General features: G+C 45.6%; 1 long non-coding RNA gene across 1 annotated transcript in view; it reads right to left on the bottom strand.

Moving 5' to 3' along the window:
• Nucleotides 1–16,144, bottom strand: part of LOC139078228 (uncharacterized) — a 66,636-nt gene extending 50,492 nt beyond the window's left edge. Inside the window, exon 1 of the long non-coding RNA XR_011531103.1 lies at nt 15,886–16,144. This is a non-coding gene — a long non-coding RNA (uncharacterized lncRNA). The remainder of the gene's footprint in view (nt 1–15,885) is intronic.
• Between the last annotated feature and the right edge of the window lie 9,920 nt (nt 16,145–26,064).

A 26,064-nucleotide genomic window follows, 5' to 3' on the forward strand; every position in this document is an offset into this window, starting at 1 on the left:
AAAGTTAGTTTAAGCCAAAGGAGAATCAGGGGCAAAAGAGCACCCCTAGAAATAATGAAACCATGCCGGCAAGAAGGTTTCTTTGGAACAGATCAAAACCACAGCCTTCTATTTCAAAATGGCCTAAAAGACATTTTTAAATTATGCAAGATATGAAGGAACAACATAAATCAGATTTAGAAAATCTTATAAATAAGGTCACAGAATTCAGGAAAGCATTAGAAATATGAGAAAAAAGATCACTTTAGAAATAGAAGCAACACAAGAGCAAATTAACCCCACCTTAAAATAATGCCTTAAGAGACAAAGGTGAGGGGCCAGCCCAGTGGCTTAGCAGTTAAGTTCTCATGCTCTGCTTCTGCTTTGGTGGCCTGAGGTTCACTGGTTCCAATCCCAGGCACAGACCTATGCTTTGGCAGGCATCCCACATATCAAGTAGAGGAAGATGGGCATGCATGTTAGCTCAGGGCCAATCTTCCTCAGCAAAAAGAGGGAGATTGCTGGTGGACGTTAGCTCAGGGCTAATCTTCCTCAAAAAAAATAAAAAAGAGAGAGAGTGAGACACAGGTGAAAAGGGAGAAATACTTAAATCAACAAGAAATGAAGAAAGAGGATTTTTTTAATATTCTAGAGAAAGTGACAAATATTGAAATTAGGCAAAGAAGTTCCAGCATACCAATAATGAGTCTCTGAAAAGAAAACCAAACCAAGAGAACAGAATACCAAAAACCAGCAGCAATATGCATTCCTAGCACCCAGATAGTGATCACAAAATACTGTTTTCCATTATTTTAGAAAAATAAAAGGCCTTCTTGGAGAAAAGCCTAGATCCAGGTCTGGAACAGAAGATGTCCAAGATGAATCTGGCACATCTTGTCATACAGAAAGAAATGCAGCTCTCAGAGACCACGAGGGTTCTTGTGACAGGACTCAAGGGCCAACTTGAAGAGGCTCTTATTGGCATGGGACAATGGAATGGGCCAATTTGAGCTTCAAAAAGAATAATACTTGTAATTGATTGTAACCCATCAAATACATTTAAATCCTAGAATTCATAATGATGTTGAAAAGAAATTAATTGGTCTCCTTTGGAGGATGATAAAGAACCAATTCACTCTCTTGAAAATTGGCAAATAAAGGGAAAGAATCAAGCAAGTAGCCTACCTTTCTGAAATGAACTGTACCACTGAGTAACAGAGAGTAAATGAGAGGAAGTATCTCTTTCTAAAAGTTTCTTTCCAACTGATAAGTGAAAAAAGGATTGGGGGGCAAGATTGGGATGTTGCCACTGGCAGCCCTTGGTGAATTAATAGACTGATTCATAATGAGCATCAGCAGCTGCTAAGACAGAAAGAGGGACTACCCGGCATTGCGTGCCTCCAGACGAAGGAACACAGCCCACTGAGGATCTAGCCAAAGGGACTGAACCCAAGTCTGATCAAGCCTGTGGATCCAGCTGCCAACTTGCAGGAAGCACAGAGGACAGAGGAACACATGGAACACGTGGAACTGCACGGTGAGGACGAAGCCAGCAAAATCCAGCCTGTGAGAAACTCTACAGGCCAAACACGGTCCTTCTACAAATGGTTTGTGAGGAAAAGAAAGGGCGGAGCGAGGCCTATAGATTAAAAGAGACTTCAAAGATGTGTCTTTTTTTTAATGGGAAATTCTAAACAATAGTATCTAAGGTTACACACTGAGGTGATGAAACAAAGTTTTGCAAGAAAATGTCAGGCTAGTAGTTAATTTCAGGGGCCATGAGAGGGCTCCAACTGGAAAGGGGCACTTGAAGGGAGCTGGCGAAGGGGGTGCTTACGAAGCTGTATTAACTTGGTAGCAGTTATGAAGATGTTTGCTGTAAGATAATTCATTAAACCATACATTTGTTTTGTGTGGTTTTCTGTGTCTATGTTTACTTTACAATAAAACTTTTTTAAGAAAAGACCGAAATGACTGAAATGAACCCTAGTGGTCTCACTGTTCTTTTGATGGATGACAAAGGGAAAACTCAGAGAGGAAAGCAGTTTGCCCAATACCACACAGCTGCTAAGCTGCCCCGCTGAGCTCGAAACCCGAGGGAGTTTCACCTGTTCCTTCCACAAACAGTTGCTGACACCTGCTGAGTTGATTGCTGGGCAAACAGCTGAGTTGAAAGAGCCTGACTTCAGATCCACCTGCCCCGGGAGGGGGTGGGGGTGGGGGTGGGGGTGGGGGTATGGGGGTGGGGTAGGGGTAAGGGACACTTGCCCAGCTGGGTAAAGCCACAGCATGCCCCAGGGCCCCTCCCTTGTGCAGGGCCCATGGGGGGCTCTCAGAAGCTGCGCCCACGCATTCCCACCCCAGACTCTGGACACGGAAACTCATTTGATGAAGTTTCACTTCTGTTTCTTGACACCTCCCAGCTTGTTCCATCCCCTGGAGAGGAGAGAGGGTGTGGAAAAGAGTCCTGGCCTGAAACTAAGAGGTCAGCTTGACCCCCGCTTGCTACCTTGTCCAGGCTGCGGGGGGAGTGCCAATGAGTTGGAGCAAATGCGGGGAAGATGAAGCTGTGCCATCAGCTCTGCAGGCTGGAGCCCCTCCCTTGTCAGCCTTGGTTTCTGGTATCCCCAGCAGTGGGTGTCAGAGAAAAGCAGACGCACAATACATGTTTGTCAATTGAATGAGTGACTGAATTTGTACATCTCTTTTGATCTATTTCATACAGAGTCCGACCCTCAATCCATACTTTTAAAATGTATCATCTTTCCCTCTAAAATGGGAGCTATACTAAAGCTTACCCCTAGGGTCATTGGGAAGATCGAATCAGTTAATGAAGATAAACCCTTAGACGAGTGTCTGGCACATATTGAGCCCTCAATGTTATTCCTGTAAACTAAGAGAAGTTTGTCCAGGGTTAGGACCCAGTCAGTGCGGGATTAGGGGTCAGTATGGGGCGAGGGTCAGAGGTCAGGGGATGGGGAGAGCCAGGTTAGTATGAGGTTAAGATAAGAGGACCAGTTTGTGACCAGTCAGCAGTCAGATTTGTTTAATTAACCATTTATTTATTTAATTCCCACATTGTTCCAGGATGACTCAAGGCAGCTTTTAAAAACGCCGACTGCAGAAATCAGGAAAGAGATGGAAGTGGATGTGATCCTGGCCTGGCGCATTCATGCTGGCACCTGCGGCACTCTCAGCACAGAGCCACCATTCAGTGACAACTCTGAAGTCCACACTGAGAGCGCCGGGTCAAGCAGAGCCAGCCTCCCAGAGTTCTGGTGAGAATTCCGTGAGTTAAGCCGTGCAGAGGGCAGGCGCATGGTGAATTCTCAATAAATGTTTGCTATTAGCTTCAGCACACAGAGCTGAGGTGGACCCTGAGGGCCTGTTTGGAATGTGCAGCTAGCAGTGGGGACCGGCATTTCCTCACTGGCCAGACCGCACATCCTCTCCCCACGAGCAGCCCTCCACCCTGAGTCCGAGTCAAGGGAAGTGGATATTCAACGACACCAGGTTGGGGGGAGCAAATCCATTCCATCAGGGCTGCCCTGACCAGCAGCTCCAGGGTGCCCATTGGCTCTGAGCCGCTCTCCTCAGAATGTGCCTGGGTGGGCTCTGCCGGACCAAACCCCAGCCCCCAGGACACCTCTCTCCTTTATGTTGCGGAATATATTTGGCCAGATGGGGAAAAGTCCGCAAGGCATATTTCCAACGCTGAGCCTGTGTGTACTTGGGTTTGTATTCCTTTCCTGTCGCTACTGCAACAATTTAACCACTTAAACAATAGGTAGCATCTTGTAGTTCTACAAGGCAGAACTGACCTGAAATCAAGGGGCCAGCAGAGCCGTCTTCCTTCTGGAGGCTCCGAGTAGAATCTGATCCTGGCCTTTCCAGCTTCTAGTAGCTGCCCACATTCCATGGCTCATGGCCCTCATGCCTCTTTAAGCCAGCAGTTGCATCACAGGACTCTGCTTCCTGTCCTTATTTCTCCTTCTCTGACTTTGACCCTGCCTGCCTCTTACCAGGACTTTGTGATTCCATTGGGCCCACCTGGATAATCCAGGCTAAAGTTCCCATCTCAGGATCCTTAACCTAATCACGTCTGCAGAGTGCCTTCTGCCACGTGAGGCAACACAGTCACAAATTCCTAGGGTTAAGATGCAGCTATCTGGGGAGACCATTATTCTGCCTAGCACGGAGGCCATCGTTAGAAACTCCTAGGATGCTGAGTCCCCTGCTGTCTGCTCTACCAAGGGGGGCCCTTATGACCAGGAAAACAGCCCTGCTTCCCAGTCCAAAGAAATTTTGACAAAATGTCCTATCAGAAGATAAAGTGAATCATCCCTTTGGATCCTTACAAAGTTTAGACAAGACATTATGCTCACTCTCTGTGGTCCTAATGTTCACCTGTGACACCAGCCAAGGGGCAAGGGTTAAGGACAGCAGCCAGCACTGAGCTTTGCCTGCTGGGGGAAATGTGGAAGACTTTGTGACACCTCCTTGCTCACTTGCGATTAGAAAGACCGTTTCTTTACCTACTGAGATGGCCCAAAGAAGCAATGGCCATTTTGAAAAGCTGCCTTCCAGCTCTGCAGAAAGTATAAAAGAGACGCAAACAAAGAAAACACTGGCGTGCCCAGGGGCCCAGATCATGTCGCCCTCTCCTGCTTTATCTGACTTGCTGGCTCTGGGTCCGGACTCCCAGCCACAGAGACAGTGCAGGAAGACAAGGCAGAGATGCTCAGGAGACCCTCCAGCCCCCAGTCCTTGTAAGCTACCACAGCTAGGAACCAATCAAGTGTCCCTCTTGTAAAAATGGTTCTTTTAGCTGAAAGTCCTAAATCTCCTCTTGTTTAAGTAGCAGGTTGATTGTTGCACTTGATTGCAGGACACACACACACATAGGAAGTGGGCAACCCTCACAGTCTGAAGGGGGAAGTCGGTCAAATATCAAGATCAGAACTTAGTCTGTTAATTGTGGGGTAGGAGTGTGGAGAGAAGGCCGTGCTGGGGAACGAGGACACTGCTGGGGACCACACAATCCCAGGTTACAATCAAGTGTTGTGCCAGGAAGCTGTCCTGTCTCCATCTGGAGACTTTGCACTTCTCTGCTCCAAACAGACTGGGCTGATCCTTGCATTTAACTCTCATAGACACCCTTGTTACTCTCATTTCTATGTTCCTGAGGTGGCCACCTCACTGCATCCCCCAAAAACTAACAATTCAAGAGTAAAAAGGCAAAAAATAGGAAGGTGAAGAAATAGGGACAAAAAGGAAATGGGAGAAGGAAAGTTAAGAACAACCAGGGGTGAGTTTAGTGCAGACAACACAGCTCACCCAGTCCTAGGCATGGGTCACAAATCTGACTCTGAGCTTCCTAGCAACCATTGTGAAAAGGGAAACAAGATCCATCACATGATTCAAAAGCCCTGTTAGCTGAAAGTAAAACCATTTCCTCTGTGGGGAAATATCTATTCATATTATTAGGATGCGGAAGAAATTTATTCTGGAGTTCTCATGGAGAGGCTACTGTGAACAAAATGAATGAACACTGTCCTCAGCAAGATCCTGATGGTAAATCCAGCAACCGGTTTCCTAGGGCTGTTTCTCATAATTCTTCTTGATGAAGGCCCACAGTATAATGCTGAAGCCCAGTTTAGTAAAAACAGTTATTTTCTGGTGAATTCTCCAAAGTTAAGTGCTACAAAATACCTATTCAGATAAGGGTTACTAAGAACAAGCAGTTAAGTGATGGAAGTGGTCCTTTATGAGTTTATGGGTTTGGGAGATGTATAAATTTTTGCCTCTGTGCTTCCTGCAAGTTGGCAGCTGGATCCAGAGGCTTGATCAGATGTGGGTTCAACCCCTTTGGCTAGATTCTCAGTGGGTTGGTAAAACAGTGGGCACCAGTGTGTATGAACTATCAACCACTACACAGAGAAATATGGATTAATTTTACCAACACAATGGTGAGCAAAAGAAATCAGATGTCAGAAGGGATATAGTGTATGATTTCAAACATATAGAAGCATGAAAACAGACAAAACTTAAGATATGCTGCTAGAAGGCAGGAGAGTGTTTGCCTTGGGAGGTTGTGACTGGAAGGGTATGCGAGAAGGCTACTGGGATGCTGGCAGTGAGCATCGATTACATGGATGTGTTTAGTTCCTGAAAATTCTTGTGACGTGGGCACTTTTCGCAATGTTATGTTACATTTCAATAAAAAGGTTTTTTAAGTGGTGTCAGGTCATTACAGCACAAATTTTAAATTAGGGGTATTTGGGGGCACAGGGCCTCAGTCTGTGACCAGGGTTAGAGTTTGTTCTCGGGCTGGAGTCTGGGCTCAGCCAAGATAAGGTTCAGTGTGGACACAGGGTCAAGACCCATCTGTGGCTGGATCAGTCCTCCTGAATGAGGGCTCAGTCACTCCCCATCTTCAGCTTGACCGCTGCCATTCCAAGGTCTGACCACTTGATGTCTCCACTCGACAAACTGCCAAGTGAGGAGCCGGCAGGAGGATAGAGCTGCCTGGCCCTGAGCCAGGGGAGGCTGGAGGCGGTGGCTCTGGGGGAGGACTGGGAAACACCAGAGAATGAATGTGAGTGGAACAGAGCTAGCCAGTGTGGGGCTGACGTCCATCTCCCGTGGAACAGTGGATGGCAGGGGGCACCACAGAGGCAAGGCCAGCTCTGAAGCCCCCAGCTCTGTCCCATATCTCAGTCAGCATTATTTCACTTATTCATTCATTCGTTCCTTCAATGTTTAATGAGCTCTTGCTCTGGACCAGGCACTGAGGATTCCAGGAGGGCAAATGGGCCATGGTCCCTGTCTTCATGGAGCTCCACGATGCTCACACCTCCTTTCGCATTTGCTGGCCTCTCTGAGCCCATCTCCCTGCTCACTTCCACAGCACTCTGCAAGCCCAGAAGACCCTCCCATATTAGAATGCTCCTCCCAACCAGCTCCTCAGCCAGGACCCCCTTTTTCCTGTTTGTTGTCTGTCTTTCCCACTCAGATGGATGTCCAAAGGGCAGGGGCCCTGTCTGTCTTGTAGACTGTCGCAGGGGCCCCGTCTGTCTTGTAGACTGTCGTGTTCTCAGGGTCTGGCCCAGAGTAGATGACCCATAAACATTTGTTGAATGAAAGTGGGATAGCAATGAGACGGTCACTCTATCCCCATAGAACCAAGCAGAACAGAGCAGGGGGGCTACCTCTGGGTCTGGGGCACCAGGCTCCCCAGACTTTGCAATTCTGAAGGAAGGGCTGTTTGTGGGGTGGGTGTGGGTACCTCAATAGAACTGAGAGCTGGAGGTTTCAGAGCTGGGAGGGCTGCAGGAGAATGATGCTGTCAGCCCAGCTCATGGACCTTGGGGCAGTACCACTTCCCCCTTTTCAAAAGTAAACACGGTGGGGGAAGGAAGGGGCAGGCTTCCACGCTACCCTTTGACAGGCCCAGGGAACTGGCTACAGAAACAGGAAATAAGAGACAGCAGAGCTTAAGCAGGACCAGCAGGGGGTGCCTTGCTTGCCTCCACCTCTAGGCAGCCTACCAGCCACCTCAATCCAGCTTTGCCAGATGATAAGGGACAAATAGACCAGCTGGATGGGGGCCTGCTACAATCCCAGGAGGGAGACCTAGGGAATGAGGCAGGGCATGACTTTGGGGGAAACATCTCGTCGGAAGAGAGTGAAGAGCTAGAGCTGGAGCTGGAGGAAGATGCTCCCTGGAGGAGAGAGAGACCAAGACACAGACTTGGGCAACCTCATGGTTGCAGGCAGCTACCCCGGACCTTCAGAGAACCAGTTCTGACCCATTTCCTTGGTCACCAGAAATGGGGATACTAGGATGGGGCTTCTGGCACCAGGTCTTCATTCTACTGCCCCATGCACATCCGATCAACATTTCCATGTATGCTGTTCCTTTGGGGTCTAGAGTGGACCCCCACTGTCCACAGAGCTTTCTGCAATGAAGGAGATGTTCCACAGTCAGGTTTTCCAGTATAATAGCTATCAGCCGCATGGACTAATAGCTACCATATTGGACAGCACAGCTCTAGACTCATGCGTAAGGCGAGCAAAGCTGCCTCCCCATATTTCTTTTTCTCTCCCTCTCCTTCCATTCTCTGGCATCCTACTCTTCTTCCTACGCCTCAAGCTATCAGTCAATAACTATGTTGTAATGGGTTCGAATTTCACAGGCCACAAACTCACGTAAAACAAATATATAAAATACCTTATTTTTCTACCATTGAATTTAATGTCTACTCAAGTGCTCATCCTGCCTAGTGACAGACATTTACTCTAAATAAATTCAGGTTAAGTGCAGTCAAGTGAGAGTTTCCTCCTTCTTTTCTCCCAGAGTACATCTAAGTCTCAGGGCGGGTCAGAGCATGGAGGTGGCACCCAAGCTTTGGGAGGGGAGACATTGGGGGCCTGAGGGGGACCACTGTCCATGGCGGCACCCAGCTATTAGTCCATGTCCTATTCATTCAATCTCTTCTTTAAACTCCAAACTTTCTCTCTCGGTTCTACTATTCCTTTCACTCCTGGAGGGGCAGGAGGGGCAGGAGGGGCAGGTACAGAGTCCCTTCTCAAAGACTCATCCCAGCGTCTAACTCTGCTGTTCCCACCTGCCCACGCCGCATGCTCCCTACCTCCTACTTAACATTTACTGAACGCCTCCTCTGTACCAGGCATACTCTTGAAGCACTTTTAAACCATTAGCCCGTTTAGTTCCAGCAACCCTCTGAGGTTGCATGTGAGAAACTGAGGCACAGAGAGGTAATGCGGAAAGGCTCACACAGAAAGTATTCTTGGGCTAGGACTTTGAAAACCAACATTACGTATGCGTTCCTCAGCAATCCTACTTCTAGGAATCAATCCCAAAAATATGCTGGCTAAAGCCTGAGAGTAATGATGCACAAGACCATTTGTTACAGCACTCTTTTTAATAGCAAATGGCTAGAAACTACCAAACACACATCAACCAGGAATTAAGTGAATAAATCATCGTACGTTTACACAATGGAGTACTATGCAGCTGTAAAAAGGAAGAAGAGCTATCTCTATACACTGTAATAGAATGAACTCAAGAATATATTTACTGAAAGAAGTGTATGTGGTATGCTACCATTTATGTAAGAAGGAGCAAATATAAATAAATATATATATATGATCATACTTTTTAAATTAAAGAAACAAAACAAAAAAACTTAAAAAAAAAAATTACCTATGGGAGAGGGAGAGACCAGAGTGGAGGGAACAGGTATTTCCAGATTCATCCAAATATACTTTATTTTGAAGATTTGGCTATGGAATGGTATAAACGTTCTATATAATTACTAAGACAAAATTGAATTTTAAATAAAGTAACCCCTAAAACTTGAAAGCAAAATGAAACAGAGGTGTCAAACTATGAGTTAAATTGACAGCATAACCAGTCTGAGAAGAATTATTTTAAACGACTATAGGCACAGTCATTTGATTGTATGTTCCCAATCGGATGTACTCAAAGGACAAGAAGCACTGCCAAAAAAAGTGTGGTTTTTTTTAATTTATTATTTTTTTTGAGGAAGATTAGCCCTAAGCTAACAGCTGCCACCAATCCTCCTCTTTTTTTTTTGCTGAGGAAGACTGGCCCTGAGCTAACATCCATACCTATCTTCTTCCATTTTTTATATATGGGATGCCTACCACAGCATGGCTTGGTAAGCGGTGCATAGGTCCACACCCAGGATCCAAACCAGTGAACACCGGGCCATTGAAGTGGAATGTGCGAATTTAACCACTGTGCCACCAGGCCGGCCCCCCCAAAAAGTTTCTAATCTTGAAATGTTTTTGGTAATCATATTATTAGTAAAAATTGTTACTTTATTCATTATGAGATAAAACAAATAAATCTAATGCTATTGCCATTAGAAACCAAGACTTAGCCTAAGAGAAAAGAAATACAAATATAAAATCAAAGAGGTTAAGTAAAAATTCTGTAATATAAATTGAAGTTGAAAATATCAGTGTGAACTCAAAACATCTCAAAAATTTTTATCTCTATCCACTGAAAAGGCCTAGAAACTATTACCAATGCAGTAGCCATGAACACTCCTGGAGAAAAGATCACTAAAGATCTAAATATCATTTCCCATAAAAGAACCAGGGATCCTTGGAAAAATAGCTGATTGAAGGTCTGGGGCAAAAACATTCAAGATGAACCTGGAACATCTTGTCATTCTAGAAAGCAAGGAAACTACAGGATCGTGTCAAAAGAGGCCAATTTGAAGAGGCTTTAGTTGGCCAAAGATGAGAAAATTTGAGCATCAATAAGATTTCCAATCAAACAGGTTTAAAATTCATTAGTTCATAATGATACTCAAAAAAAAAGAGTAAAAAAGAAAACCTCATTGGATTTTCCCTGAGCACGTTAGGGAAGTAACTAATCATTTTGAAAATTGGTAAACAAAGGGAAAGAACCAAGCATTGTTCCTACTTTTCCTATATGAACTGAATTTCATTGTAACCAAATAGTTGGTTAGAGGAAGTTTCTCTTAATAGCAGTGCTTCTGGGGCTGGCCAGTGGCTCAGTGGTTAAGTTGGCTTGCTCCGCTTTAGCAGCCCGGGGTTTGCTGATTCAGATCCTGGGCACAGACCTATGTGCTGCTTATCAAGCCATCCTGTAGCAGGCATCCCACATACAAAGTAGAGGAATGTGGGAACAGATGTTAGCTCAGAGCCAATCTTTCCCAGCAAAAAAAAAAGAAGAAGAGGATTGGCAGCGGATGCTAGCTCAGGGCTAATCTTCCTCAAAAAAAAAAAAAAAAAAAAATAGAAGTGTTTCTGGTAATAAAGGAAAAAAATTTTTAAGAATTAGAATTTTGCATTTTGTATTTCGCAACCTTCAACACAACAATGGATTTAAGTCATGATCATCAATAACTAGGAATTTCACAGAAAGAGAGAGAAATATGCATGATGTGCCTCCTGGTAGAGGTACGCAACATCACCTGTGAAGTATTCTTGCCAAAAAACATCTAACCTGACGTTATCAAGATATTAATCACGTGAAATAAAGGGGTCAAGGGAACATGTTAAATGACACCACAGGGATGCAATCAGCAAAATCCAGAATGCAGGAAACTCTACAAAACAAATACCTCATTTCTTCAATAAATAAATTGAAGACAGAGGAAGGGAGTCCTGTCTATTCCACTTCGGCACTTTCAAAAAGAGAGAGAGGGAAAACCTACAGATTTAAAAAAGCTTGAGACATATCAGTCGATGGACTATGTGGACCTTGTTTGGATCTTGATTCAAACAAACACATCACATGTTTTAAAATTATGCAACAATTGGGTATATTTGAACACTGGACGTTTGATAATCTTAAGAATTTGTTGTTGATTTTTAGGCGTGATAATGGTATTGTGGTTACGTGTTTAAAGTTCTTATTTTTTAGAGAGACATAAGGAAATGTTTATGCATGAAATCATATGATGTCTGATATTTGCATCAAAATAATTCAATAGAGGAGAGAGGTAGATGGGCATATAATAAATTTATCCATGAGTTGACAACTGTTGAAGCTGGGTGATGAGTATGTGGAGGTTCATTATATTATTTTCTCTACTTTTTATATACTCAAAATTTTCTAGCATAAAAAGTTTTAAGGAAAAAAGCTAACATTAACTTATTATTCTTCCTGCATTTCTGCTATAAAAACCACCTCTGAGGCCAAAGGTACTAGTCTGAACCTAACAAAGGTGATGAAAAGACTTTGTTCAGAAAAAGCAATACATTGGTTAATATTTCAAGCAATTTTTTTAAATTGAGGTGAAGTTCACATAAGATAAAATGAACCATTTAGAAATATGCAGTTCAGTGGCAATTAGTACATTCACAACGTTGTACAACCCCCACTTTTGTCAAGTTCCAAAACATTTTCAACCCCCAAAAGGAAACCCCATACTCATTAAGCAGTTGCTCCTCATTCTGTCCTCTCCCAGCCCCTGATAACCACCTATCTGCTTTCTGTCTCTATAGATTTACCTATTTTGGATATTTCATATAAATGGAATCTTACAAAATGTGACCTTTTATTTCAAACTCTGTCCAACCACACATTTAGTGAGCTCTGTTAGGTACCAGGCACTAGCTAAGTGCTAGAGACAAGATGGTGAAGAAGACAGACATGATTCTGCCTTTGTGGGGCTTATTTTGGACATTATAGGCTATTTGCAATTTTTCACTAAAAAAAAATCTTAGCAAAATAAATGGTTAGAGCTCTGGCATTGCTCAAATTCGGAAAGCGCTTCAGGAAAGAAGTGATCAGTTTCAGGGAAAGTGGCTAGAGAGATGGGGTGGGTGTGGCTAAGTCCAATAGACAGCCATTATCCAAATAAACATTTGCCTTAAAGACAGCTATTATGCAAATAAATACAAACAATTAAGTATCTAATTACAAATGCACAAAAGCTGCAGAGTTGAAGAACAGACTCTAAGGGGAAAATAAAAGCAGGTGGGCCTGATCGAGTTTGGGGAATGAGGGAAGTTTTCTCCGAAAAGGTGGCATTTCAGCTGAGCCCTTAAAGAATGACTAGGGCTAAGTCAGGAGAAGAAGGAAGGACAAACCCTCCTGCCCAGGTTAGGGGGCCTGGCATTGAAAGGTCTAAACAGAGGAGTCATGAAACTAGATTTGGGTTTTTGTTGTTGTTTTTGTAGGGGATTTTTATTGACTAAAGTCCACAGTTTACATTAGGGTTCACTCTGTGTGTTGTACAGTCCGCTGGGTTTTGACAAGTGTGTAACAACATGAGTTCACCATTACAGTGTCATACAGACTAGTTTCACTGCCCTAAAAACACCCTGTGCTTCATCTATTCATCCGTCTCCTGCACCCCTTCACTGCTGGCACCCACTGTCTTTTCACCGCCTCCTATGGTTTTGCCTTTTCCAGAATGTCATGAAGTTGGAATCATGTAGTACATAGCCTCTTCAGACTGATTTCTTCCACTTAGCGATATGCATATCAAGTTCTTCCGTGGCTTGAGAGCTCATTCCTTTGTATATGTGTTTGTGTGTGTGTGTTAAAATACACAAAATAAGATTTACCATTTTAACCATCTCTAAGTGTACAGTTCACTGAAACTAAGCGTATTTGCATTATTGTGCAACAATCACCACCATCCATCTCCAGAACTTAGCTCATTTCTTTTTACTGCCGAATAATATTGCATTGTGTGGAGGTACTACAGTTTGTTTATCTATTCACTTATTGGGAGATGATTTGTTTTTAAACAAGACCACTGGCTGCCATGCGGAGGACTGATTGGAGAGGGGCTAAGAATGCTGGCAGGGAAGCTGGGGGGCTAGCTAATGCTGTCGTCCAAGCAAGAGATGATAGTGCCTTCAACCCAGGTGGTCTCAGTGGAAGTGGAGAGAAGTGGACAAATATGAGAGAATGAGTGGAGTGGAACTGGCAGGACTTGAAGATAGATTGAATGTGGGGGTTGAGGGAGAGGGAGGAGTTAAGGAGGAGCCTTGTGGCATGGGTGACAGAGTAAGTAGGTGGTGCTGTCATCGACTGAGATGGGGAAATGAAAAAGGAAGGCAGGTTTGGGAGAAGACCACAAGTTCAGCTTTGGATCTGATGTTTTGAGTCTAAAGTGTCTGGGGAATGTCCAAGTGGAAATGTGAAGCACCCCATTGAACTTAGGGGTTTGGAGCTCAGACCTCTGTCCCCTCCCTTACCAGGTAGACCAGCCCACCCACTGGCTTTATTTCTATTCCTGAACAGGCCAGGTTTCCTCCAGCCTCAGGACCACGGCATTGCTGTTGCCTTTGCCCAGAACTCTTCCCTCAAGATGGCCACATAACCAAATCCTTCTTAACATTCAGATCTCAGGACAAATATCGCCTACTCAGAGAATCCTTCCGCAGACCCAAGCTAAAGTCAGCATAGGAGTTCGCTAGGGATCCACACTGGTCAGAGTTTGCTGCAGCAATGCTACATGGAAAACAATTTCCAGAAACTCAGTGCTTGCAACAGTAGATGTTCATTTCTCACCTAGGGAGCTGTGGGTTGACTGGGGTTCATCAGGGCTCTCCTGGTGTAGGCTGAGCTGAGCTGCAGGCTGCAGGTTGAGTACAAGGCAGCCTCATGTGTCTTCTCATTCTGAGTCCAGGCTGAAGAAGCCCCCACTATCTGGGACTATGGTTTTCATGGCCAAGGACAGTTGTTCAAGAAGAGTGAATGGAAACACTCAGTGTCTTGGAGCTGGCCTCTGTCACTTCCACACATATTCTTTTGGCCAAAGCAAGTCACGTGGCTAAGTCTAGTATCAACAGAATGAGGAAGTATATTCCTGCCATGGTGAGGAGGGCTGGGGCAACTAAATATTTACTGAAAAATAATATAATCTACCACAGGACTCAACTCTTCCGTTCCTAGATGGCCATGTTTAAAGAGTAAACTCTCCACAGTCTTAGGAAATACCGTCCTTTATAAGTGAGTGAATTAAGGAATTAATGAATGGGAGAATGTGCCTTTCAAGGCAAGAAGATTCTCTTCACTCTTCAAATGAGGAACCTGAGGCTCAGGGAAGGGAAGCAACGAGCCCTATAGCACAGAAACCACCTGTGGCAAGCCCAGTCTTTCTAGCACCTTCTACTCAGTTCCCTACACACAGTGAATGAAGTTGGAAAAACCTATTCCCTGGGCAGGGGGCCACATCACCATTCTGCCCTCTCACTGAGGCTTGGCTGACATGCACGTAATCAGGCGGCAAGTACACCAGAGGGTCTCCTCGCTGATTCAATCTCGGGTCTCCCTCAAAAGCCACACAGGACCTTGATTCATCATTTCTGGGTCCCAGAGACCTGAATGTTAAGTGCATGCTGAGCGAATGAGTCATCAGTACAATGGTGGCTTTAACTGCTGATTAAGTGTTCCGTGAAATTCTGTGTCCCACCCCTGCAGTGTCTAACATAGAGAAGGGCCCACAGCAGAGCTCAAGAATTAAGTATAGGCACAGGAAAAGTCTGGAAGGACATGCCTCAGATAAACAGTGGGCACCTCTTTCAAAGCAGGATTAGTTAGGACCTTAACTCTCCACTTTCTGTCTTTATGTAACATTTGAACAGTTCACAATGAGCACAAGTTGCTTCTGCAATCAGAGAGGAAAATGCAGTCTGGAAATAATTTAAAGTTCATACTAGCTTGCAAAAAGCAATCGCTTGCTCGTTGGTCGGGAAACTCCTGAAAATTGTCTTCCTTTAAAATCCTACTCCCACATGTTGTCAGAAGCCTGTTGGCAGAAACACTGAGTCAATTCCCAACCACTCCTTCAGTCAGCAAGCCAGTGAGCACCTACCACACGCCAAGGGCTGAATGAGCCACCAGGGTGACAGGCTGGGGAACAGGTGGTAGCTGGAGTCAGCAAGATCCGCATTCATACCATAGCTGACATGGATGGAGCTGATCCATGGGCCAGACACTGTGCTAAGTGTTCCACCTGGATTATCACGTTTAATCCGCACAACAAGTCAATGCGGTACGAGCTATTATTATCCTGTTTTACAGCTGTGGAAACTGGAGTGCAGAGAGGCGGAGGAACTCACCCAAGGTCACATAACTAGCAGATGGTGGCACTGACATTTGATTTCAAAGCCTGTGCTCTCAACCGCTACCCCAGACAGTAGGAACCTGCCCAGATTCCACAGGCTAGAAGTGGCAGAGTCAGGATTCAAACCCAGCAAGGTTTGTCAGCCTCCGAAGACTATCCTCTTAACTGGTAGGACGTCCTTCTCCCTTCTACCTCTCCCCATTTCTAGATCCAACACCAACACGCTGGGGACCTTGGGGAGCCTGCCTGAGCCTCAGTTTCCATGGCTGAAAATGGGAAGAACGTTGCTTACCCTGGGGAGCTGGAGAGGCTTGTATGAGAGGACGGTTTCTCCCATGGAACGAGGTACACACTCAGTTAAGATATATCTGTGCTCTTCCTGCTTTCCAGGAGTTCGGTGCAGTTAGCCAAGCAGACATGGGAGCAAGCCCGTCCTGAGAGCTCTAGGATTAAGGGGTGTCCTAGTTGCCGTGGGGCCAGAGGCTGGGCACAGGATGAAAAGTCAAGGGTTACTGTGTATCCAGAAAACTCAGCTGAGGGAACACTGGAATAAACATCCCCCAGAAAGAGGGGAGTTTGATTCGTCATCTTTCCTGTTTTCCCGGCATGGCCCAGTCCCAAAGCCTCTTCTTAATCTTGTCAGGATTTTGGCCCTCGGCCCCAGGAAGGAGCTGCCAGGAGGCCCACAGTCAGCCAAGTCTTCAAGGAAGTGATGTCTTCTGTGGGCCAGGAGAAGGGAAGAGGCTTTCTGGGAGCGAGAAGAAGGCAGAAATAGAACCAGGGGAGGGCCCAGCTGGCAGGCCCCTCCTTGAGCCAGTGGAGAAACTGAGGCTTAGAGCAGGACAAGGTTTATTGATTTGCTGGTGGGTCGGGGCAAGTAGCCTATCCTCCTGCCTCGCAATCCTGAGTCTTCTCTGCTGCACAGTACCCCAACTATTCACTCCCTTCCTACTAGAGGGCCACCCAGGCAGGGGGAGCTGCCTTTCCCACAACTTTTTCCAGCAACGTCACTCCATCACTGCACTGGAAACTTTGAAAACACAGATGTGGGTCCCACGGGCCCTGGAAGAGGAAGCGGTAGCTGCAAAGATCTTGGTGGGCTTGACCATGTAGGAAATTGAGATGAGAGACCCTCTGAGACAAAGAATCACTCCTCTCTGAGCACCCACCGTGTGCCTGTGCAGTGCCAGGCACAGTCAACAGGCTACATCATCTAATCCTCACACTAACTCTGGGAAATAGATCCTGCTCCCATTTTGCAAATGAGGAAGCTGAGTCTCATAGGGAAGATGTTTCGTGCCAACTCTACCTCCACCTCATAACTCTTCTCTGAGCTCCAGATCTGGCTATCTACTTCATCTTGGGCATCTCCATTTCTATACCCCCTATGCTTCTCAAACTGAACTTGAACCATCCTAAACTCATCATCTTCCCCTCACACAGACTTCTGTTTTCCCATCACATCCTTAGTCAGAAACTAGGATATCAACCTTGACTCCACCCTCTTCCTGGTCACACCTCCAAGCAGTAGCCTGGACCAGTGGTCACATCTCTGACTCTTTCCCACACACTGGATTTCTTTAATCCAGGGCTTGTAGCATAGTCCAGAAGTTTATCTTCTCACTCCTAAGTGACTCCAAAGCTTCTAATAGCATCCTGCCTCCAGTTTTTCCCTACCCCCAACTATACCCCACCCAAATGTCAAGCTACTTTTTTAAAAATGCAAATCTGCCTAGTCTCATCTAACTGAAAACCTTCAGTAGTTTCTCAAAGCCCTCAAGAGAAATCCCTTACCAGGGCTTACCAGCCTCCAAAATCTTGGCCCTTGCTGCCCTCTCTGGTCTCATGTTGGGTCACTACCTACCCTCTGCCCCCCGAGCCTCAGACATCCTGGAATACTCACAGTTCCCCTTTCATGTCAAGGCTTTGGCACATGCTGTTTTCTCTGCCTTCCCCTGGCTAACTCCTTCTCATCTTTCAGGTCTCAGCTTAGTCACCACTTCCTGACTACCCTATCTTAAGTTTCATGAGCTGCCCCTTCAATGAATTCCCACAGTTCCCCTGTACTTCCTCCGCTGGGCTACCCGCCCCCTCCCTGTCACATGCCCCTGCACAGGCCAACAAAGGCTTCACAACTGTCACGGAACATTGGAGCAGCACTCTCCAATGGGAATATAATGCATGACTCTTGTATTACTATAAATTTTCTGGTGGTCACATTTTAAAAAATAAAAAGAAGTAGATGAAATTAATTTTAATAATACATTTTAATGCAATATTTCAAAAATATTCTATCAATATAAAAATTATACATTTTCTATTTTCTTCTTGTACTAAGACTTTGAAATCCAGTGTGTATTTTACACGCACAGCACATCTCAATTTGGACTAGCCACATTTCAAGTGCTCATATCACCGTGTGCTAGTGGCTACCAGACAGGACAGTGCCCTTTTGGAGGATGCTTAAAGATAACTGACGTGTGTCCTGACAAAGTAAAACAGGGTCTTTGTGCTTCCGGACCTCCCAGAGCCTTATCTGTGCTGATGTAAGATGTGATACTAGGAACAGACCACAGAACATGCAGCCTTTGCCCAACTCATCTGAGCTCAGAGGTCTATTTTTGTAACGCATTTCTGGGGACTGGCGTCCACTGCAAGGGTCTTTGGTAAATACTCATTTAATCACATCCCTGACTCAGTCAATCCCAGGATCCCCACAGGAAGAACTTGGGGCTCAGGGAACCCACCTCAAGTGCCTCTGAGACTGGCACAGAGGAAGCACCCCAAATCTGAATATTGAATTGACAAATTAATTCTGGGAGGCTGCAGAGGAAAGGACTAGAATCAGTGAGCAAAAATTGCAGCATATTTGAGCTCAAACAAGAAAGTTTTTTTGGGGTTTTGTATGTATGTGCACGTGTGCTTTTTAACAGTTTAAAGCTAACTTGTCAAATCTGTCTGGAAAATGCAATAGGTAGCCTTATGAGATCATGATTTCTCTACCACTAGGAGTGATCAAGGCTGGAGTTCTGGGGGCCAGGATACTCCCCAGAGTCTCTAATTTCCCTCTTTCAGAACTAAAAAGAAAAGAAAAAAAAGCAGCAGTGGGCATGAGACCCTTTACTTTAGAGGAAGTGATCAAGATGTGCATGCAGACATACTCTGGACCCTTTATTAAGAACACACTTTGAGATTCTGGAGGCCCAGTGGAGGGTCAGTTTCCAGCCAAAGCCCCTTTGAGTCTATAGCATTTTCATTCAATTCAGAAGATTCTTGATCCACTTTACACACAGTCAACATCTGGCCAATGACTAACTGAATTAGTCAATCATCAATCAATCAAAATGCGTGTCTGGGGTTGTCAAGAGGATGGTCTGTTTCTTTTCAAATTGCTTTTGTTGGACAAAACCAGGCAAGACCAATCTGTGCTGTTACAAGTCATCAGGATACTGGTTACCTCGGGGGTAATGACAGGAAGGAAGCACAAGGGGAGGGGTCTGGGGTGCTGGCAAATTCTGTTTCTTGATTAGGTGCAGGTTACACAGATGTATTCAATTGGTGAAAATTCATCAAGCTGCATTCTTTTGGATATGCACACTTTTCTGTATGTATATTACACTTTGATGAACAGTTTTAGAAATTGCTTTTGTGATAATATACAACTTTATCACACCGAGAAAAAAAGTGTGATTATGATTGACCTAACTAAAATTATCAGGCTGGTCTGAGATTTGAGCTGAGGAGGAAGAGGTTAACCAACAGCCAGGTGTTTCTCGTGTAGGGTCTGAGAAGCAGTTTTGCTGGCTCAGGGGGCAATTAAAGGTTAGCCATGCTGCAGAGAGGCCCCTAACCATTCACAATCAGGCAGCTGATGGATTCAGACGATCCATCTTAGAGCCTCCAGGTGCCCATCAGTAGGATACCTGGAAGCTGGAGCCTTTAAAGGTTGGGTTCCATGTCCCCAGGCCATGCATAGGGCCTGGCACTAAGAAGGTGCTCAAATAGGTTCCTCTCCCTTCCTCTTACCTGGATTTCAGGTATGGCAGTCCCAGAAATGCCAAGGCCTGCTGTCAGAAGAGGCTGGAGTGCCCCCAGTTAGGGCCGGCAGGGATCACAAAGGCTGACACAGCTGGGCTCAAAATGGAAGGGGAAATGAAACTGTTGCATGGCTCACATGTGCTCAAGCAACTGCAAAGAAGCCACCTGTGGTCAGTTGAAGGTGTGGATGGGGGAGAAGGAGGGAGCTTCAGAGAAGTGGGGGAGGTGATGAAGAAGATGCATTTCAGGTGATAGAGGTGGGTGGAGGTTTAAAAAAACCCAGCAGTTAAGAATAACAGCCATGGGATGGTGGGGCAGAGGTAGGTTTCAAGTGGTGGAGAAGGAGAAGGTCAAAGGAAACAGCAGTTTATAATAGGCAACACACCATGATGCAGAAGAAAGAAACCCTGGACTTAGAGCTATACGGTGTTGGAAAAACATCTAACCATGCAGTTCTCTCATCTGTAAGAATGGGACAACTATAGTTCCTTCCTCTTGTGGTTGTTGAGAGAATGAAATCAGCTGATGCGTGAAAAATGTCGTACAAATCTTGTAGCTGCCGTTAATAACAATAACGGTATTGGTAATAATATGATAGGGAGAAGATTCTGCTTCTGAAAGGAAACAAGGTGGGCTGATTTGGAAGCCCAAAAACAACCAGAAATCTAGGGGGAAGGAGAGAAAGAGAAAAAAGACCATCTAGAAGAGGAGTTCTTAATTGGGATGCACTTGAACTTCACTGCAAAATGATGTATTTAAGAGTATTTGCGTTTTTTGGAGGGAGAGGGCCCATAGCCCACATCAATTTCTCAAAGGGTCTATGACCCCTTCTCTCCAAGTTGTTAAGAATTACAGATCTAGAGAAATGAAGGCACAAGAGAGGGAAGCAGACGAGACAAGAGATCCACAATCATCCACGGATGGAGTGAGCCATCTCCATAAACCTAAGACAAGGTTTGCAGAATGGAGGAGAGTCTTGAAAGAAGAGGCAAAGGAGAGAGAGTTTGCTGGAATGAAGACTCAGAGAACCAAGCCAACTCACAGTGGAGATGGGGTGAGGGTGGGGTTTGGGGTTAGCTCTGTTATCACTGTGGTCTGGAAAAGGCTCACAGACGCTGTTGGCTGAAGGCTGAGTGGATGGATGGGCAGGCAGCCCAACCCAGCTGCTGAAGATTGGGGATATACTGGGGCAGACTGTGAATCAGGAAGGGGGTGGGGATAAAAGAGACTTTGTGTCTGGGGAACTGTGAATGGATTGAGTGGAGAAATTCCTTCTGTTTGCCTGGTGTGATGGGGAAAAAACTCTCAGCCAGTGTACAGTGGTCCCCATCTGAAATACTTCTGGCTCTGTGGGTGAGGATGTGCAAGAAGGGCACTCTGCTAGGAGGAGGGACTCTTAAATGTTGTTTAGTGGCTGTGTTAGGGACACCCCAGGGCAGAGTGCAGTGAGCAGAGACTTTGCTATATGAGAGTTGTGAATCTGTATCCTGATCTAGCCATTTCATTCATTCATGCATACATGCAACAAATATTTCTTAAGCACCTACGATGTGCCCAGCTTCCTACTAGTTAGTTGCTGGAGACGCAACGACGAGTAAGAGATGGTCTTTGAGCTCAAAAGTCTTACATCTAGTTGGGGACATGGAATATGACCGTGGAAAATGATAGCTGCGAAGGACATGCACAGGTTGCTGTGGGGACAGAGAGGAAGGGCGCTCGTAATTCTCCAAGTTTCAGTCTCCTTATCTGCAAAATGGGTAGCGTGTCACTCTCTACAAGGAGTTTCCTGGCACATTCCAGGCCTCTGCTTCACACATGTTAGGAGCTCCTTGCAGCCCATGATTAATTAACATATTCAACAAATATTAATTGAGCACCCTAGGTGTGCCAGGCACTGCTGTAGATGGTAGAAATTCAGCATTAAACTAAACAGATAAAAATTCCTGCCTTCATCAAGCTTATATTTGAGCAGGAGGAAAATAAGTAAAATATTTAGTAGGTTAAATAGTGACAAATGCCTTGGAGACAAATAAAGCAGGGCTGAAAGGTAGGGAAGAGATGAGGGGAGGGGGTTGTGATTTTAAATAGAGTAGTCAGAAAAAGTCTTCCTGAAAAGGAGATATTTTAGTAAGAAACCGAAAGAGGCGAGAAAGTAGGTGTTGGAGATATCTGGGGGAAGGATGTAGCAGACCGAAATATCCATGCATGCTAAGGTGCTGAGGCCGGAGGGTGAGTGGTGTGTCGTAGGCATCGTTTGGAGGCCACTGTGGCTGGAGAGGGGTGATCCAGGTGGAGGGAACTAGCAGATGAGATCAGGAGGCCAGGGAGGGGGGCAGGCAGGGTAAGACCTTGGGGGCCATTGTAAGGACTTTGACTTTGATTCTGAGTGAGATGGGAGCTGCTGGAGAGATCTGAGCAGCGGAGTGACAGGATCTTACATTTTAAAAGGATCACTGTCAGGGGCCGGCCCCGTGGCCAAGTGGTTAAGTTCGCGTGCTCTGCTTCAGTGGCCCAGGGCTTCGCCTTCGCCGGTTCGGATCCTGGGCACGGACATGGCACCGCTCATCAAGCCATGCCGAGGTGGCATCCCACATGCCACAACCAGAAGGACCCACAACTAAAAATACACAACTATGTACTGGGGGGTGTTGGGGAGAAAAAGGAAAAAAAAATAAAATCTTTGAAAAGGATCACTGTTTTAAAGGATTATTTGTTCTGAGAATGTTCCATGGGAAGATGAGCAGGGGAGCAGGGGATGCCAGTTAGGAGGCTCCTACATTAAACCTGGCGCAGGTGATGGAGGCTGGGGCTAAAGTGGAAGCTTAAGGAATGAAGAGAAATGTTAGCTTTTGGATATTGAAGATTGTGTCCACAGGATTTGATAACAGATTGGATATGGGGGGCAGGCAGGTGAGAGAAAGAGTCAAGGATGACTCTGAGGCTTGGCCTGAGCCATTAACTGTGAAGGGGAAGACCAAGAGAGGGGCAGAGTTGAAAGGAAAGATAGAAGTTTGGTTTAAGGTGTTATGTTTAGGACCCCCCCATTGGAAATCCAAATAGTGATGTTGGGGAGGCAGCTGGATATACAAGTCTGAGACATTGGGGCACAGTCCTGATTACAGATATGATCCTAGGACTTCTCAGTATGTAATTGGTATTTAAAGCCACAGGAGCAGATGAGATAGTGAATGACGAAGTCTGATCATTGAGCACAGAGGCTCTGCAACATCCAGCAATGGTGAGACTCATCTGCTTTTAACTTGGGGCTTCCAAGACTTGACTTGGACATTCGGTAAGGTTTTGTGCAAATATTTCACCAGTGTTCTGTCTCCCAGTTCTCAATCCACATGCTCACCAGGGAAGGGAAAAGTCCGCAGAGGGGAAAAAAAAGTCAATTTAAAATAGATTGTGTTGGGGCTGGCACTGTGGCCGAGTGGTTAAGTTCGCGGGCTCCGCTGCAGGCGGTCCAGTGTTTCGTTGGTTCGAATCCTGGGCGCGGACATGGCACTGCTCATCAAACTACGCTGAGGCAGCGTCCCACATGCCACAACTAGAACAACCCACAACGAAGAATATACAACTATGTACTGGGGGGCTTTGGGGAGAAAAAGGAAAAAATAAAATCTTTAAAAATAAATAAATAAATAAATAAAATAGATTGTGTTGCCACTTTCCCAAAAATAACAGAAGAGCCATGCTCTGGGTCTGTAGGAGGATTTGGAGTCTTCAGCTTTCTGCCCTCAAACCCTTGAGGCTGGGCTCCCACAGAAGAGTCTGCCCTGAGGGCTCTCTCATAAGGCTCTCAGAATGCTCTTATAATTGATGGTTTACTTGTCTATCTCCTCCTCTGGACTGTTGGTTCCTCCAGGTGAAGCCCCTCTCTAATTCATCACAGTACTGCCACCAGGGCATGGCAGCAAACAGGCATCAGGAAATGTTCATGGAACTTAACCACATTGCAGAATCTGAGGAGGAACACCCATCCCTCGGGCTCTGGGTGTCTTTCTCCAGCTCCACCACCAGAGCCGGTGTCTGTTCTGCTGAACCCATTCCCTGGCACCTGCAGCTGAGTCCTGGAAAGACAGAGACAAATCCTGCAGGGCTGGACTCTGCCCTTTGCGAGGAGACTATGCCCAGGGGCCTGCATAAGCCATCCTGAAAAACGAGTTCTCTGAGTCAATCCTCAAGCAACTTCCGGTGGGAAAGGCTCCAGAACCCGGGGGGGTGAGGCTTGAAGCAGCCTGTGGCCTCTTAGAAGCAAAGAAAGGTGTCTCCTCTGAAGAGAGCTTCATCCTTATCTAATCCAGAATTCCTGCCATATCAGCTCAGTTGTGCTAGCACTTTGTCAAAGGGGTTGGAATGATCCATAGGGCTCTGAATTAGAAATCAGCAGACCCTCTTATTAGATATGCATGTGCCCTTGTCCATCATAAAACAAACAAACAAACAAACAAAACACCTCTCTTAATCCCTGGTTTTTCCAGTTAGTGTATTATGTTCCTCCTCCTGTTTATAGCTAAACCTCTTGAACAACTTGTCTAAACTTGCTATCCTCCACTTCCTCACCTTCTATTCACTTCCTAACTCCGGCCCATCCCTAAAATAAAGCTTTCCTTCTAGGCCCTCCCAAATGACCTCATCTAGTCTAATTACTTCAGATACCACCTTGATGCTGACAACTTCCTGTCCCTCTCCAGGGATCCAAACCCATGTATCCAACTGCCTACTAACATCTTGACGTGGCTAACCCACAGACAACTTGAAATTCAAATGTACAAGCTGAAGTCATCATCTTACCCCCAAACCAGGTCATCCCAAGTGTTCCCTGACTTTGTGATGGCGCCTCTGTCCATATCCTTGGTTCTTCCCCTCTCCCTTTCACTGACACATGTAATAAATCACTGATACATCAGCCTTCTGTCATGAATATTCCTCAAATGCATACACTTCTCTCTATCCTCACAGATTTTTTGTGATCAGGGCTATCATCACCATCATTTTTGCCTAGATGATATAGGCCGTCTTCTTTTTTTTTCTTTGGTGAGGAGGATTGGCCCTGAGCCAACATCTGTTACTAATCTTCCTCTTTCTGCTTGAGGAAGAATTGTTTTTTTGAGAGTTTTTTTTGTAAAGATCAGCACCTGAGCTAAAATCTGTTACCAATCTTCTTTTTTTTTATTTATTTTTTCTTCTTCTTCTCCCCAAAGCCCCCCAGTACACAGTTGTAGATTCTGCTGTAGGTCCTTCTAGTTGTGCTATGTGAGATGCCACCTCAGCATGGCTTGATGAGCAGTGCTAGGTCTGTGCCCAGGATCCAAATTGGTGAAACCCTGGGCCACCAAAGCGGAGCACAGGAACTTAATCACTTAGCCATGGGGCCAGCCCCTGCTTGAGGAAGACTGGCCCTGAGCTAACATCTGTGCTAATCTTCCTCTACTTTGTGTATGGGATGCCACCACAGTGTGGCTTGATGAGCAGTGTGTAGGTCCACACCTGGGATTTGAGCCAGCAAACCCCAGGCCGCTGAAGCAGAGAGTGTAAATTTAACCACTATGCCACCAGGCCAGCCCAATATCAGCCTTCTTAACTGTGCTCTAACAAGCCTCCCATCTTGGCTACTTCAAATGCATTTTCTAGGTAAGTAATGTTTATTAAAATGTATATTGATTACATTCCTCCATTGCTTAAAACTCATCAATGGCTCCCCATTGCTCTCAGGATAAATTCTAAACTCCTTAACCAACTCAAAAGACCCTGCATGAGTTGGGCCTTGCTTACCCCTCCAACCTCATCTCTCACCACCCCTCCTCACATTTTACCCCTCAGCCACACTGAATTACCAGTAGTTTCCCAATGAACCATAGTCTACCCGATTTCCAAGACTTTGCCCATCTGTTCCCTCAACCTCTAGTGCTCATGTCCCTCACTTGCTTCTTTATCCTCCCTAACCTTCCCCTGGCTAATTTATCTTCCCACATTCAGGACTCTGTTTAAATGTCATTCCTACTGGGAAGCCTTGCCTTACTCCTCGATTCTGGCATGACAGCCACTCTAAAGGGTTCCTATAGCAAACATACTGTACTTTATCCCCAGAGCACTTATCACAGGAAGTGACAATTACTTGTTCTCTTGTCTGTCCCACTACCAGGTGTGAGCTCCTTGAGGGGACCTTGTCTGTCTGCCTTATGGCTGAATCCCTAGCACCAGGCATGGTACCTCGCTCATAGTTGGGGTGTGTGTGCAATGGGAACTCCGGGGAAGGAGGAAGGGACAATTACAGAAGTAGGTCTTGGCAGACTCTCAGAGGTAGTAGTCACTAATGTGGAGGGCAGGATCAATTCAAGAGGCTCCAAGGCTTTGAGACTGCCTGATTGGGAGTGGCTGGAGCTATCCACTAAGCAGGGACCATAGAAGGAAGAGGTAGGTTCAGGGA

The sequence above is a fragment of the Equus przewalskii genome, chromosome 21 (assembly GCF_037783145.1).
Source record: "Equus przewalskii isolate Varuska chromosome 21, EquPr2, whole genome shotgun sequence".
Taxonomy (NCBI): Eukaryota; Metazoa; Chordata; class Mammalia; order Perissodactyla; family Equidae; genus Equus; species Equus przewalskii.